This window comes from Lactuca sativa, chromosome 2 (genome assembly GCF_002870075.4).
Source record: "Lactuca sativa cultivar Salinas chromosome 2, Lsat_Salinas_v11, whole genome shotgun sequence".
In the NCBI taxonomy this organism is placed as follows: domain Eukaryota; kingdom Viridiplantae; phylum Streptophyta; class Magnoliopsida; order Asterales; family Asteraceae; genus Lactuca; species Lactuca sativa.
In genome coordinates, this window is record NC_056624.2 from 172,738,659 (window position 1) to 172,744,658 (window position 6,000).

Here is a 6,000-nt window from a genome sequence, read left to right on the forward strand (position 1 = left end):
TTGAAATGTGTCAAAACAGTTTCAATAAAGCTATTTCTGGAATTCTATTCAATTGGTGGATTAAAAACATAAATTTCAAGCCTATTGGGCTAAAAATGCAAATTTCGGCCCAATAAGGCCCATTATGCGAATTTTTCTGTTTTGGAGGACCAAAACTGTAACTTTCTGTAAAACAGTGGACTATAAGTGTCCCAAACCCTTTTCAAAGGTTTAAAATGCTTTTTAAATTTAAAAGGGACCAAAGTTGCAAAAATTTTCCATTTTGGGCCAAAATTGTCAAAATTGCGAAAAGATGGGCTAAAACCGAGAAAAACTGCATTTTCAGGGACTTAAACTGTTTTCTTTGAAAAATATGCTGGAAAATATTAATTTCAATAATTTTTGGTGTTAAAATGTCAAGAAAAATAGTTTAAGGACCAAACCGGAAAATACTTAAATAAAAGGGTTAAAAATGTAAATTTTACAAATAATGAGGGGCTGAAAACAAAAATATTTCAAGGCTGATACACTATGTACAATTTGATCAAATAACGATACCTCGACTACCAACGAAATACAACTCATTACAATACCACAAGTCGTTGCTAAACGAATTGGCTCGGTCTCGAGCCAATGGAAATCTACAACTACTAACGCTTTGATACATACAAATAACGATTGGTAATACATATACACACGAGTGTGCACAGACGTCTACGCACCATCTTCGGGCCCCAAAAGTGTAAAATCTTGTTTGTTGGGCCTAGCTAGCCCAATGACCTGATCTTAAGGCCCGAAGACATTTTTTTTTCTACGAAGTGTTGAGTTTTACCGACTTGGCACAACGTAGGGTGACTTTCAATGGCTTGTATCATTGGACCCCAAGGGCCATGGTATTGCTAGAAAAGTCTACACATTTTACGAGGCGGGTCGGGGACCCCTCGCACACATATTTCCCCAGCCGGTTAATAGAGTTACCGGGGTCTTCGTGACCTCTTTCTCTTAGGATGTGGGGCTACTCATAGTCCGGGCGATTGGATAACGTGATTAGTACTGACGACGCCTTCGGGAATCGTTGGTATATCTATAAACCGGGCATTTGTGTAATGCGGGTTTGTAGTAAATAATCAATGCTCGAGAACCTTCCAACGTCGCTTGGGACCGATACTACTATTTTTTGTAATGGTTTCAACGCAACTCAATGGATTTCAAAAGAACTAGGGGAACATCGGGTTTCCCTAGGGTTTTTATCACATACAGATTTTAAACGCATACATCTTAAATGAACAATTTTTGCAAGTATAGAAACAAACAAGCATACCTATGGATCTTCACAAACGTTTTGAAAGCTTTTCTTTTCAGAAAATATCGGATTTTCTGGTGGTTTTTCAAACAATATAAACATTCGACTTCAAACACTACTTATGAACTCACCAACATTTCATATGTTGACGTTTTTCAAAATACTTGTATTCTCAGGAAACCAGTGAGTCAAGGGAAATCATGCTCAGTGACGGTCGCAGTTTATTTTTGAATGAACCAAACAATATTAATTTTTGGAAATGTAATATCTCAAACAATGTATGACATGTAAACACTACTGGTTGTATTATGTTGATGAATGGTGACGAATGTTGTTTTGTTTCATATATATTCAATGTTATGGTATTCAATTGAGTCACGACAGCCCCCGGACGTTTCCGCCGTCTGGTTCGGGGGTGTGACAGGTTGGTATCAGAGCTTTGTTTATAGTGAACTAGCATGTCGAGCCATACATTGATATGCAACTATAAACCAAAAAGAGGGACTAACATAACTCTGAACAAAACAAATAAATAAAACACACTTGCCTGCATTAGGAGTAAGGACCTAACGCTGAATCAAACACCATAATGCTGGTATCTCGGTCAACTCGGGACTGTTCTTAGTGATGCCAAGGGGCGAATGTAGCCTGATCAACTACATTCTCTCCAAGGTAAAACTAACACACGTCTTGATGAGATCGGAATAGCCAGGGAACCTAAAAATTGTACCCTATATCACCCAAAAAGAGAATATTTGCTTAGTCTGTGTAATAGTCATAGTACCCTAAGAATAATGTAGCATAATTACGTACTCGCGCAGACAGCATGGCTGGTTTTCATCACCCGGGAGACCCCTACTTCCCTAATCAGGGAAACAACGGGTGGCTAGAGGAGGAGCCTGAGGAAGAGCCTGAAGAAGAACCTGAGGAGGACCCCGAAGAGGAATCAGATGGGGAACCGGAAGCAGAAGTCGAGGGCGAGCCTGCCGAACCCGAAGAAGACGAAGAACCTTTCGAAGAGGAGCTCGATGACAGCGAAGGGGGTGATTCGGATGCAGAGTTCGAGGTCATCGACCCCCCTTACCCGATCAGGGTACCCGCTTATCGTGTGGGACCCACTGGACCTACCCCTCCTTGGGGCATGGATCTTTGGAGATGGAGCAGACAACAAGGACAGCGACCCCCGTTTGGCATGTCACGTGAGTTCTTTGACTTGAGGGACGGAGGACCGGCCGACCGAGCCCTACCGGTCATGGTGAGACGGTTACGGGACACCGGCGACCTTGCTCAGGACACTGCTGATCAAGTACGCCAGCTGTGGACTAGAGTCGAGCGTGCGGAACAGGAGACGCGTGACGTCCTCCGGGAGTTTCACATGAGGCAGGTAAGGTGGGAATCTCGACTTCAGGATGCGGAACGCTTGGTGACTCGTTTTCAGGGAGCATCCACATCTTCGGCACCACCTCCTGACGCAGCTCATCGCGGTTAGGGATAGACCTATCGTAGTAGGATATTAGTAACTATGTTATGTACTCCGGCTCTATGTTTAAGTGACTACACTACTCATGGAGCCGTTATGCTGTCGGATTAGTGTTACTCATGTATGCTCCTACGAGCAAATTTTCTTGTACTAAACACGGATAATATTAATGAACTTTTGCGTGTTTTGCTATGATATTCACAGTTGTTATGTGTTGAGTTGTTATGATTATATGCTTGATGATAGTAATGCTTAGGTTCGTACCCTACACCTAGTTAGTAGGATCATAACCTCACCAAAACCACATCTTTCCGTTTCATGACAGAAAGATGCCTCGCCCAGCTACTCGCGGAAATCCCGAACCAACCCCGCCGGAAGTTGACTCCACTGCTTTCCAGGCAGCCGTGTCTGCTGCGGTCACGGCAGCTATGGCACAACTTCACCGAGGAAACAATGGAGGAGGCAATGGTCAAGGCTCCGGAAGTTCGAACAACGGGACGAACCAAGGGCTCACTAAAACGTGCACCTACAAGGATTTTGCGAACGCGAAACCCCGAACTTTCAACGGCACTGGGGGAGTGATCGCCCTAAAGCGATGGATCGAGAAGGTAGAGTCGGTATTCGAGATATGCGAGTGCCCCGAGCAGATGAAAGTGAAGTTCGCGGCCTGCACCTTCGTGGACCAAGCACTCACTTGGTGGAATGGTCACATAGAAGCTATGACACTCCCTATCGCCAACTCTATTCCCTGGGCAGAGATGAAAGAGATGTTGACGGCTGAGTACTGCCCCCGAGGCGAAATACAGAAGATGGAGCAGGAACTATGGAATCTCACAGTGCAGAATGGGAACATCGATGCTTACATATCGAGATTCAGCGAACTATCTCTGTTGTGCCCGGGTATGATCACATCAGAGGGGAAGAAGATTGAACGATTCATTTGGGGATTGACATCCCCCATTCAAGGGAACGTGATAGCTGCTAACCCTGAAACATTTGACAGCGCGAAGAGATTGGCAAATAGGCTATATGATCATAACCACAAAAAGGGCGAGAAACCGGTAGAGACTGAGAAGAAGAAGGAGAGCGATGGTAAGAAGGGATGGAACAACAAGAGGAAGGGGCGTCAAGGTCCCGAGACCTCTAAAAAGCAGCAAACGGTGGCAGTTCACGCTGTCACTGCGCCGGTACCAGTCACATCACATGCTCCAGCCTCAGCTACTTCAAATACTTCAAGACCCTATTCCGGCACTCATCCCAAATGCAACAAGTGCGGGTTCCATCACCAAGGAGAATGTAGGGAGTTCCATTGCACCAGTTGCAATCGAAGGGGACACACTGCAAAGTTCTGCAGGACTTATCCTTCTCAGAACCAGAGTCAGGGAAACAACCAGAATAACAACAACAATCACCGCAATGCCAACAACACCAATGCCGGCGGCAACAACACAGGGCCTAGCCACACCTGTTTCGGGTGTGGAAGGACGGGACATTTCCGTCGAGATTGCCCTAACAACAACAACAACTCCGGAAACAGAGGAACAGGAAGAATGCTGACTATGGGTCAGAGTGATGCAGTTCAAGATCCCGCAGTTGTGACCGGTACGTTTCTCCTAAACCACACTTATGCATGCATCTTATTTGATACCGGAGCAGAGCGAAGTTTCGTAAGCGAGAAGTTTAAACATCTATTAAAACAACCACCCCAGAAGCTAAATGAAACCTATACGGTGGAAATGGCCAATGGGAAAACCGAATCCACTAGGGAAATCTACATCGGATGTACCTTAACCCTTAACCAACACGTCTTTCGAATAGATCTAATGCCAGTAGCAATTAGGAGTTTCGATGTGATTATCGGCATGGATTGGTTAAGCCCCCACCATGCTGAGATTTTGTGCCACGAGAAGGCCGTTCGCCTTCGTCTCCCAAATCACGAAACCCTAGTAATTTACGGAGACAAACCCAGCACGAATCTTCGTCTTATCTCGTGCATCAAAGCACAAAAACATCTGCGAAAGAACAACTTAGCGTTCTTGGCCCACATAGTGGACAAGACAAAAGAAGAAACTAACATCCAAGACATCCCGGTAGCGTGTGAATTTCCGGACGTGTTTCCCGAAGATCTTCCAGGAATACCCCCAGAGAGACAGGTTGAATTCCGAATCGACCTCGTTCCAGGAGCGACTCCCCTCGCTAAATCACCATATCGACTGGCTCCTGCTGAAATGCAGGAATTATCCAGCCAACTCAGTGAGCTTCTGGACAAGGGATTTATCCGACCTAGCTACTCGCCATGGGGAGCTCCGGTGCTCTTTGTCAAAAAGAAGGACGGATCTTTCAGAATGTGCATCGATTACAGAGAGTTGAATAAACTCACTGTCAAAAACCGCTACCCACTCCCGCGAATCGATGATTTATTCGACCAGCTCCAAGGAGCTAGCTATTTTTCTAAAATAGATCTACGGTCCGGATACCATCAACTCAAAGTCCGAGAAGAGGATATTCCAAAAACCGCTTTTCGAACCCGCTATGGACATTATGAATTCGTCGTAATGCCCTTCGGTCTAACAAATGCACCTGCCGCATTTATGGACCTAATGAATCGAATCTGTCGACCGTTCCTGGACAACTTCGTCATTGTGTTTATTGATGACATCCTCGTCTACTCGCGAAGCAAAGAGGAGCATGGCCAACATCTTCGACAAGTCCTAGAAACGCTGCGATCGGAAAAGCTTTACGCCAAACTCTCTAAGTGTGAGTTTTGGCTACGGAGCGTGAATTTTCTAGGTCACGTAGTTAGCCAAGATGGAATTCACGTGGATCCCTCTAAGGTCAAAGCTGTGGAAGGATGGGCAACTCCGACTACGCCCACAGAAATTCGTCAGTTCTTAGGCCTAGCAGGCTACTATAGAAGATTCATCCAAAACTTCTCAAAGATCGCCAAGCCACTTACCTTGCTTACGCAAAAGAGTGTGCCGTTCAAGTGGACAGACCAACAAGAGATTGCGTTTCGAACCTTGAAGCAAGCTCTTTGCAGCGCTCCTGTACTATCTCTACCTGAAGGAACGGAAGATTTCGTAGTTTACTGTGACGCGTCAAATCAAGGCTTAGGTTGCGTTCTCATGCAACGTGGAAGAGTGATAGCGTATGCGTCCCGTCAACTAAAGGCGCATGAAGTAAATTACACGACCCATGACCTAGAACTGGGAGCTGTGGTCTTCGCTCTAAAAATTTG